The sequence below is a fragment of the Taurulus bubalis genome (assembly GCF_910589615.1).
Source record: "Taurulus bubalis genome assembly, chromosome: 21".
Classification (NCBI taxonomy): domain Eukaryota; kingdom Metazoa; phylum Chordata; class Actinopteri; order Perciformes; family Cottidae; genus Taurulus; species Taurulus bubalis.
Genome location: NC_136609.1, coordinates 288,523 through 301,923, shown reverse-complemented (window position 1 = coordinate 301,923; position 13,401 = coordinate 288,523).

The following is a 13,401-nucleotide window of genomic DNA, read 5'->3' as shown; positions in this document are numbered from 1 at the left end:
GTTTATATAGTTTCATAACCAACATGTTTATAGATATAGTTTTATAACCAACATGTTTATAGATATAGTTTTATAACCAACATGTTTGTATAGATTTATAACCAACATGTTTATAGATATAGTTTTATAACCGACGTGTATATAGATATAGTTTTATAACCAACATCTTTATATAGTTTTATAACCAACATCTTTATAGATATAGTTTTATAACCGACGTGTATATAGATATAGTTTTATAACCAACATGTTTATATAGTTTTATAACCAACATGTTTATAGATATAGTTTCATAACCAACATGTTTATAGATATAGTTTAATAAACAACATGTTTATAGATATAGTTTAATAACCAACATGTTCATATAGTTTTATAACCAACATGTTTATAGATAGTTTAATAACCAACATGTTTATAGATATAGTTTCAAAACCAACATGTTCACAGATATAGTTTTATAACCAACATGTTTATATAGTTTTATAACCAACATGTTTATAGATATAGTTTTATAACCAACATGTTTATATAGTTTTATAACCAACATGTTTATAGATATAGTTTCAAAACCAACATGTTTATAGATATAGTTTTATAACCAACATGTTTATATAGTTTCATAACCAACATGTTTATAGATATAGTTTTATAACCAACATGTTTATAGATATAGTTTTATAACCAACATGTTTATATAGTTTTATAACCAACATGTTTATAGATATAGTTTTATAACCGACGTGTATATAGATATAGTTTTAGAAACCAACATGTTTATATAGTTTTATAACCAACATGTTTATAGATATAGTTTTATAACCGACGTGTATATAGATATAGTTTTGTTACCAACATGTTTATATAGTTTTATAACCAACATGTTTATAGATATAGTTTAATAACCAACATGTTTATAGATATAGTTTTATAACCAACATGTTTATATATATAGTTTCATAACCAACATGTTTATATAGTTTCATAACCAACATGTTTATAGATATAGTTTTACAACCAACATGTTTACAGATATAGTTTAATAACCAACATGTTTATATAGTTTCATAACCAACATGTTCATAGATATAGTTTTACAACCAACATGTTTACAGATATAGTTTTATAACCAACATGTTTATAGATATAGTTTTATAACCAACATGTTTATATAGTTTTATAACCAACATGTTTATAGATATAGTTTTATAACCAACATGTTTATATAGTTTTATAACCAACATGTTTATATAGTTTTGTAACCAACATGTTTATACATATAGTTTCAAAACCAACATGTTTATAGATATAGTTTCATAACCAACATGTTTATAGATATAGTTTTATAACTAACATGTTTGTATAGTTTCATAACCAACATGTTTATAGATATAGTTTAATAACCAACATGTTTATAGATATAGTTTAATAACCAACATGTTTATATAGTTTTATAACCAACATGTTTATAGATATAGTTTTATAACCAACATGTTTATAGATATAGTTTAATAACCAACATGTTTATAGATATAGTTTCAAAACCAACATGTTCATAGATATAGTTTTATAACCAACATGTTTATATAGTTTCATAACCAACATGTTTATAGATATAGTTTTATAACCAACATGTTTATAGATATAGTTTTATAACCAACATGTTTATATAGTTTTATAACCAACATGTTTATAGATATAGTTTTATAACCAACATGTTTATAGATATAGTTTTATAACCAACATGTTTACATAGTTTTATAACCCACATGTTTATAGATATAGTTTTATAACCGACGTGTATATAGATATAGTTTTATAACCAACATCTTTATATAGTTTTATAACCAACATGTTTATAGATATAGTTTTATAACCGACGTGTATATAGATATAGTTTTATAACCAACATGTTTATATAGTTTTATAACCAACATGTTTATAGATATAGTTTCATAACCAACATGTTTATAGATATAGTTTAACAAACAACATGTTTATAGATATAGTTTAATAACCAACATGTTTATATAGTTTTATAACCAACATGTTTATAGATATAGTTTAATAACCAACATGTTTATAGATATAGTTTCAAAACCAACATGTTCACAGATATAGTTTTATAACCAACATGTTTATATAGTTTTATAACCAACATGTTTATAGATATAGTTTTATAACCAACATGTTTATATAGTTTTATAACCAACATGTTTATAGATATAGTTTCAAAACCAACATGTTTATAGATATAGTTTTATAACCAACATGTTTATATAGTTTTATAACCAACATGTTTATAGATATAGTTTTATAACCAACATGTTTATAGATATAGTTTTATAACGAACATGTTTATATAGTTTTATAACCAACATGTTTATAGATATAGTTTTATAACCGACGTGTATATAGATATAGTTTTATAACCAACATGTTTATATAGTTTTATAACCAACATGTTTATAGATGTAGTTTTATAACCGACGTGTATATAGATATAGTTTTATTACCAACATGTTTATATAGTTTTATAACCAACATGTTTATAGATATAGTTTAATAACCAACATGTTTATAGATATAGTTTAATAACCAACATGTTTATAGATATAGTTTCATAACCAACATTTTGATAGATATAGTTTTATAACCAACATGTTCATAGATATAGTTTCATAACCAACATGTTTATAGATATAGTTTTATAACCAACATGTTTATAGATATAGTTTTACAACCAACATGTTTACAGATATAGTTTTATAACCAACATGTTTATATATATAGTTTCATAACCAACATGTTTATATAGTTTCATAACCAACATGTTTATAGATATAGTTTTACAACCAACATGTTTACAGATATAGTTTAATAACCAACATGTTTATATAGTTTCATAACCAACATATTTATTGATATAGTTTAATAACCAACATGTTCATAGATATAGTTTAATAACCAACATGTTTATAAAATAGTTTCATAACCAACATGTTTATAGATATAGTTTTATAACCAACATGTTTATAATATAGTTTAATAACCAACATGTTTATAGATATAGTTTCATAACCAACATGTTTATAGATATAGTTTTATAACCAACATGTTTATATATATAGTTTTATAACCAACATGTTTATAGATATAGTTTCATAACGAACATGTTTACAGATATAGTTTTATAACCAACATGTTTATAGATATAGTTTCATAACCAACATGTTTATAGATATAGTTTTATAACCAACATGTTCATATAGTTTTATAACCAACATGTTTATAGATATAGTTTCATAACCAACATGTTTATAGATATAGTTTTACAACCAACATGTTTACAGATATAGTTTTATAGCCAACATGTTTATAGATATAGTTTAATAACCAACATGTTTATAGATATAGTTTTATAACCAACATGTTTATATATATAGTTTCATAACCAACATGTTTATAAAATAGTTTCATAACCAACATGTTTATAGTATAGTTTAATAACCAACATGTTTATAGATATAGTTTAATAACCAACATGTTTTATAACCAACATGTTAATAGATATAGTTTTATAACCAACATGTTTATAGATATAGTTTTATAACCAACATGTTTATAATATAGTTTCATAACCAACATGTTTATAATATAGTTTAATAACCAACATGTTTATAAAATAGTTTCATAACCAACATGTTTATAGATATAGTTTTATAACCAACATGTTTATAATATAGTTTAATAACCAACATGTTTATAGATATAGTTTCATAACCAACATGTTTATAGATATAGTTTTATAACCAACATGTTTATATATATAGTTTTATAACCAACATGTTTATAGATATAGTTTCATAACGAACATGTTTACAGATATAGTTTTATAACCAACATGTTTATAGATATAGTTTCATAACCAACATGTTTATAGATATAGTTTTATAACCAACATGTTCATATAGTTTTATAACCAACATGTTTATAGATATAGTTTCACAACCAACATGTTTATAGATATAGTTTTACAACCAACATGTTTACAGATATAGTTTTATAGCCAACATGTTTATAGATATAGTTTAATAACCAACATGTTTATAGATATAGTTTTATAACCAACATGTTTATATATATAGTTTCATAACCAACATGTTTATATAGTTTCATAACCAACATGTTTATAGATATAGTTTTACAACCAACATGTTTACAGATATAGTTTAATAACCAACATGTTTATATAGTTTCATAACCAACATGTTCATAGATATAGTTTTACAACCAACATGTTTACAGATATAGTTTTATAACCAACATGTTTATAGATATAGTTTTATAACCAACATGTTTATATAGTTTTATAACCAACATGTTTATATAGTTTTATAACCAACATGTTTATATAGTTTTATAACCAACATGTTTATAGATATAGTTTTATAACCAACATGTTTATATAGTTTTATAACCAACATGTTTATATAGTTTTATAACCAACATGTTTATACATATAGTTTCAAAACCAACATGTTTATAGATATAGTTTCATAACCAACATGTTTATAGATATAGTTTTATAACTAACATGTTTATATAGTTTCATAACCAACATGTTTATAGATATAGTTTAATAAACAACATGTTTATAGATATAGTTTAATAACCAACATGTTTATATAGTTTTATAACCAACATGTTTATAGATATAGTTTTATAACCAACATGTTTATAGATATAGTTTAATAACCAACATGTTTATAGATATAGTTTCAAAACCAACATGTTCATAGATATAGTTTTATAACCAACATGTTTATATAGTTTCATAACCAACATGTTTATAGATATAGTTTTATAACCAACATGTTTATAGATATAGTTTTATAACCAACATGTTTGTATAGATTTATAACCAACATGTTTATAGATATAGTTTTATAACCGACGTGTATATAGATATAGTTTTATAACCAACATCTTTATATAGTTTTATAACCAACATCTTTATAGATATAGTTTTATAACCGACGTGTATATAGATATAGTTTTATAACCAACATGTTTATATAGTTTTATAACCAACATGTTTATAGATATAGTTTCATAACCAACATGTTTATAGATATAGTTTAATAAACAACATGTTTATAGATATAGTTTAATAACCAACATGTTCATATAGTTTTATAACCAACATGTTTATAGATAGTTTAATAACCAACATGTTTATAGATATAGTTTCAAAACCAACATGTTCACAGATATAGTTTTATAACCAACATGTTTATATAGTTTTATAACCAACATGTTTATAGATATAGTTTTATAACCAACATGTTTATATAGTTTTATAACCAACATGTTTATAGATATAGTTTCAAAACCAACATGTTTATAGATATAGTTTTATAACCAACATGTTTATATAGTTTCATAACCAACATGTTTATAGATATAGTTTTATAACCAACATGTTTATAGATATAGTTTTATAACCAACATGTTTATATAGTTTTATAACCAACATGTTTATAGATATAGTTTTATAACCAACATGTTTATATATATAGTTTCATAACCAACATGTTTATATAGTTTCATAACCAACATGTTTATAGATATAGTTTTACAACCAACATGTTTACAGATATAGTTTAATAACCAACATGTTTATATAGTTTCATAACCAACATGTTCATAGATATAGTTTTACAACCAACATGTTTACAGATATAGTTTTATAACCAACATGTTTATAGATATAGTTTTATAACCAACATGTTTATATAGTTTTATAACCAACATGTTTATAGATATAGTTTTATAACCAACATGTTTATATAGTTTTATAACCAACATGTTTATATAGTTTTGTAACCAACATGTTTATACATATAGTTTCAAAACCAACATGTTTATAGATATAGTTTCATAACCAACATGTTTATAGATATAGTTTTATAACTAACATGTTTGTATAGTTTCATAACCAACATGTTTATAGATATAGTTTAATAACCAACATGTTTATAGATATAGTTTAATAACCAACATGTTTATATAGTTTTATAACCAACATGTTTATAGATATAGTTTTATAACCAACATGTTTATAGATATAGTTTAATAACCAACATGTTTATAGATATAGTTTCAAAACCAACATGTTCATAGATATAGTTTTATAACCAACATGTTTATATAGTTTCATAACCAACATGTTTATAGATATAGTTTTATAACCAACATGTTTATAGATATAGTTTTATAACCAACATGTTTATATAGTTTTATAACCAACATGTTTATAGATATAGTTTTATAACCAACATGTTTATAGATATAGTTTTATAACCAACATGTTTACATAGTTTTATAACCCACATGTTTATAGATATAGTTTTATAACCGACGTGTATATAGATATAGTTTTATAACCAACATCTTTATATAGTTTTATAACCAACATGTTTATAGATATAGTTTTATAACCGACGTGTATATAGATATAGTTTTATAACCAACATGTTTATATAGTTTTATAACCAACATGTTTATAGATATAGTTTCATAACCAACATGTTTATAGATATAGTTTAACAAACAACATGTTTATAGATATAGTTTAATAACCAACATGTTTATATAGTTTTATAACCAACATGTTTATAGATATAGTTTAATAACCAACATGTTTATAGATATAGTTTCAAAACCAACATGTTCACAGATATAGTTTTATAACCAACATGTTTATATAGTTTTATAACCAACATGTTTATAGATATAGTTTTATAACCAACATGTTTATATAGTTTTATAACCAACATGTTTATAGATATAGTTTCAAAACCAACATGTTTATAGATATAGTTTTATAACCAACATGTTTATATAGTTTTATAACCAACATGTTTATAGATATAGTTTTATAACCAACATGTTTATAGATATAGTTTTATAACGAACATGTTTATATAGTTTTATAACCAACATGTTTATAGATATAGTTTTATAACCGACGTGTATATAGATATAGTTTTATAACCAACATGTTTATATAGTTTTATAACCAACATGTTTATAGATGTAGTTTTATAACCGACGTGTATATAGATATAGTTTTATTACCAACATGTTTATATAGTTTTATAACCAACATGTTTATAGATATAGTTTAATAACCAACATGTTTATAGATATAGTTTAATAACCAACATGTTTATAGATATAGTTTCATAACCAACATTTTGATAGATATAGTTTTATAACCAACATGTTCATAGATATAGTTTCATAACCAACATGTTTATAGATATAGTTTTATAACCAACATGTTTATAGATATAGTTTTACAACCAACATGTTTACAGATATAGTTTTATAACCAACATGTTTATATATATAGTTTCATAACCAACATGTTTATATAGTTTCATAACCAACATGTTTATAGATATAGTTTTACAACCAACATGTTTACAGATATAGTTTAATAACCAACATGTTTATATAGTTTCATAACCAACATATTTATTGATATAGTTTAATAACCAACATGTTCATAGATATAGTTTTACAACCAACATGTTTACAGATATAGTTTTATAACCAACATGTTCATAGATATAGTTTTATAACCAACATGTTTATATAGTTTTATAACCAACATGTTTATAGATATAGTTTAATAACCAACATGTTTATAGATATAGTTTTATAACCAACATGTTTATATAGTTTTATAACCAACATGTTTATAGATATAGTTTAATAACCAACATGTTTATATATATAGTTGAATAACCAACATGTTTATATAGTTTTATAACCAACATGTTTATATAGTTTTATAACCAACATGTTTATAGATATAGTTTCATAACCAACATGTTTATAGATATAGTTTTACAACCAACATGTTTATAATGAAGTTTAATAACCAGCATGTGTATAGATATAGTTTAATAACCAACATGTTTATAATATAGTTTAATAACTAACATGTTTATAGATATAGTTTCATAACCAACATGTTTATAGATATAGTTTCAAAACCAACATGTTTATAGATATAGTTTTATAACCAACATGTTTATATAGTTTTATAACCAACATGTTTATAGATATAGTTTTATAACCAACATGTTTATAGATATAGTTTTATAACCAACATGTTTATATAGTTTTATAACCAACATGTTTATAGATATAGTTTCATAACCGACGTGTATATAGATATAGTTTTATAACCAACATGTTTATATAGTTTTATAACCAACATGTTTATAGATGTAGTTTTATAACCGACGTGTATATAGATATAGTTTTATTACCAACATGTTTATATAGTTTTATAACCAACATGTTTATAGATATAGTTTAATAACCAACATGTTTATAGATATAGTTTAATAACCAACATGTTTATAGATATAGTTTCATAACCAACATTTTTATAGATATAGTTTTATAACCAACATGTTTATAGATATAGTTTCATAACCAACATGTTTATAGATATAGTTTTATAACCAACATGTTTATAGATATAGTTTTACAACCAACATGTTTACAGATATAGTTTTATAACCAACATGTTTATAGATATAGTTTAATAACCAACATGTTTATATGTATAGTTTAATAACCAACATGTTTATAGATATAGTTTTATAACCAACATGTTTATAGATATAGTTTTATAACCAACATGTTTATATAGTTTCATAACCAACATGTTTATAGATATAGTTTTACAACCAACATGTTTACAGATATAGTTTAATAACCAACATGTTTATATAGTTTCATAACCAACATATTTATTGATATAGTTTAATAACCAACATGTTCATAGATATAGTTTTACAACCAACATGTTTACAGATATAGTTTTATAACCAACATGTTCATAGATATAGTTTTATAACCAACATGTTTATATAGTTTTATAACCAACATGTTTATAGATATAGTTTAATAACCAACATGTTTATAGATATAGTTTTATAACCAACATGTTTATATAGTTTTATAACCAACATGTTTATAGATATAGTTTAATAACCAACATGTTTATATATATAGTTGAATAACCAACATGTTTATATAGTTTTATAACCAACATGTTTATATAGTTTTATAACCAACATGTTTATAGATATAGTTTCATAACCAACATGTTTATAGATATAGTTTTACAACCAACATGTTTATAATAAAGTTTAATAACCAGCATGTGTATAGATATAGTTTAATAACCAACATGTTTATAATATAGTTTAATAACTAACATGTTTATAGATATAGTTTCATAACCAACATGTTTATAGATATAGTTTTATAACCAACATGTTTATATATATAGTTTTATAACCAACATGTTTATAGATATAGTTTAATAACCAACATGTTTATAGATATAGTTTTGTAACCAACATGTTTATAGATATAGTTTCATAACAAACATGTTTTAGATATAGTTTTATAACCAACATGTTTATACATATAGTTTCAAAACCAACATGTTTATAGATATAGTTTTATAACCAACATGTTTATATAGTTTCATAACCAACATGTTTATAGATATAGTTTAATAAACAACATGTTTATAGATATAGTTTAATGACCAACATGTTTATATAGTTTTATAACCAACATGTTTATAGATATAGTTTTATAACCAACATGTTTATAGATATAGTTTCAAAACCAACATGTTTATAGATATAGTTTTATAACCAACATGTTTATATAGTTTCATAACCAACATTTTTATAGATATAGTTTTATAAACAACATGTTTATAGATATAGTTTCATAACCAACATGTTTATATAGTTTTATAACCAACATGTTTATAGATATAGTTTAATAACCAACATGTTTATAGATATAGTTTAATAACCAACATGTTTATATATTTTTATAACCAACATGTTTATAGTTTTATAACCAACATGTTTATAGATATAGTTTTATAACCAACATGTTCATAGATATAGTTTAATAACCAACATGTTTATATATATAGTTTAATAACCAACATGTTTATAGATATAGTTTTATAACCAACATGTTTATATATATAGTTTTATAACCAACATGTTTATATATATAGTTTCATAACCAACATGTTTATATAGTTTCATAACCAACATGTTTATAGATATAGTTTTATAACCAACATGTTTATAGATATAGTTTCAAAACCAACATGTTTATAGATATAGTGTCATAACCAACATGTTTATAGATATAGTTTTACAACCAACATGTTTATAATAAAGTTTAATAACCAGCATGTGTATAGATATAGTTTAATAACCAACATGTTTATAATATAGTTTAATAACCAACATGTTTATAGATATAGTTTCATAACCAACATGTTTATAGATATAGTTTTATAACCACCATGTTTATATATATAGTTTTATAACCAACATGTTTATAGATATAGTTTAATAACCAACATGTTTATAGATATAGTTTTATAACCAACATGTTTATAGATATAATTTCATAACCAACATGTTTTAGATATAGTTTTATAACCAACATGTTTATACATATAGTTTCAAAACCAACATGTTTATACATATAGTTTTATAACCAACATGTTTATATAGTTTTATAACCAACATGTTTATAGATATAGTTTTATAACCAACATGTTTATAGATATAGTTTCAAAACCAACATGTTTATAGATATAGTTTCATAAACCAACATGTTTATAGATATAGTTTTATAACCAACATGTTTATATAGTTTCATAACCAACATGTTTATACATATAGTTTCAAAACCAACATGTTTATAGATATAGTTTCATAACCAACATGTTTATAGATATAGTTTCATAACCAACATGTTTATAGATATAGTTTCATAACTAACATTTTTATATAGTTTCATAACCAACATGTTTATAGATATAGTTTAATAAACAACATGTTTATAGATATAGTTTAATAACCAACATGTTTATATAGTTTTATAACCAACATGTTTATAGATTTAGTTTTATAACCAACATGTTTATAGATATAGTTTAATAACCAACATGTTTATAGATATAGTTTCAAAACCAACATGTTCATAGATATAGTTTCATAACCAACATGTTTATATAGTTTCATAACCAACATGTTTATATATATAGTTGAATAACCAACATGTTTATATAGTTTTATAACCAACATGTTTATATAGTTTTATAACCAACATGTTTATAGATATAGTTTTATAACCAACATGTTTATATATATAGTTTTATAACCAACATGTTTATAGATATAGTTTCAAAACCAACATGTTTATAGATATAGTTTCATAACCAACATGTTTATAGATATAGTTTTACAACCAACATGTTTATAATATAGTTTAAAAACCAACATGTTTATAGATATAGTTTCATAACCAACATGTTTATAGATATAGTTTTATAACCAACATGTTTATATATATAGTTTTATAACCAACATGTTTATAGATATAGTTTAATAACCAACATGTTTATAGATATAGTTTTATAACCAACATGTTTATAGATGTAGTTTCATAACCAACATGTTTATAATATAGTTTCATAACCAACATGTTTATAGATATAGTTTCATAACCAACATGTTTATAGATATAGTTTTATAACCAACATGTTTATACATATAGTTTCAAAACCAACATGTTTATAGATATAGTTTTATAACCAACATGTTTATATAGTTTCATAACCAACATGTTTATAGATATAGTTTAATAAACAACATGTTTATAGATATAGTTTAATGACCAACATGTTTATATAGTTTTATAACCAACATGTTTATAGATTTAGTTTTATAACCAACATGTTTATAGATATAGTTTAATAACCAACATGTTTATAGATATAGTTTCAAAACCAACATGTTCATAGATATAGTTTTATAACCAACATGTTTATATAGTTTCATAACCAACATGTTTATAGATATAGTTTCATAACCAACATGTTTATATAGTTTTATAACCAACATGTTTATAGATATAGTTTTATAACCAACATGTTTATATAGTTTTATAACCAACATGTTAATAGATATAGTTTCAAAACCAACATGTTTATAGATATAGTTTTATAACCAACATGTTTATATAGTTTTATAACCAACATGTTTATAGATATAGTTTTATAACCAATATGTTTATAGATATAGTTTTATAACCAACATGTTTATAGATATAGTTTTATAACCAACATGTTTATATAGTTTTATAACCAACATGTTTATAGATATAGTTTTATAACCGACGTGTATATAGATATAGTTTTATAACCAACATGTTTATATAGTTTTATAACCAACATGTTTATAGATATAGTTTTATAACCGACGTGTATATAGATATAGTTTTATAACCAACATGTTTATATAGTTTTATAACCAACATGTTTATAGATATAGTTTAATAACCAACATGTTTATAGATATAGTTTTATAACCAACATGTTTATATAGTTTTATAACCAACATGTTTATAGATATAGTTTAACAACCAACATGTTTATAGATATAGTTTAATAACCAACATGTTTATATATTTTTATAACCAACATGTTTATAGTTTTATAACCAACATGTTTATAGATATAGTTTTATAACCAACATGTTTATATATATAGTTTTATAACCAACATGTTTATAGATATAGTTTAATAACCAACATGTTCATAGATATAGTTTTATAACCAACATGTTTATAGATATAGTTTTATAACCAACATGTTTATAGATATAGTTTCATAACCAACATGGTTATAGATATAGTTTTATAACCAACATGTTTATTGATATAGTTTCATAACCAACATGTTTATAGAAATAGTTTTATAACCAACATGTTTATATAGTTTTATAACCAACATGTTTATAGATATAGTTTCAAAAACAACATGTTTATAGATATAGTTTCATAACCAACATGTTTATAGATATAGTTTTACAACCAACATGTTTATAATAAAGTTTAATAACCAACATGTGTATAGATATAGTTTAATAACCAACACGTTTATATAGTTTTATAACCAACATGTTTATAGATATAGTTTTATAACCAACATGTTTATAGATATAGTTTAATAACCAACACGTTTATATAGTTTTATAACCAACATGTGTATAGATATAGTTTAATAACCAACACGTTTATATAGTTTTATAACCAACATGTTTATAGATATAGTTTAATAACCAACGTGTTTACAGATATAGTTTCATCTGTGGGGAACCTAAATGCATGGACTCCATTGGGTAAGTAAGTGCACTTCATCTTGTTGCTTAGTTGTCGTAGTTAGTAGTAAATTCTTTTTTCTTCTTTAAAAACAAAAAG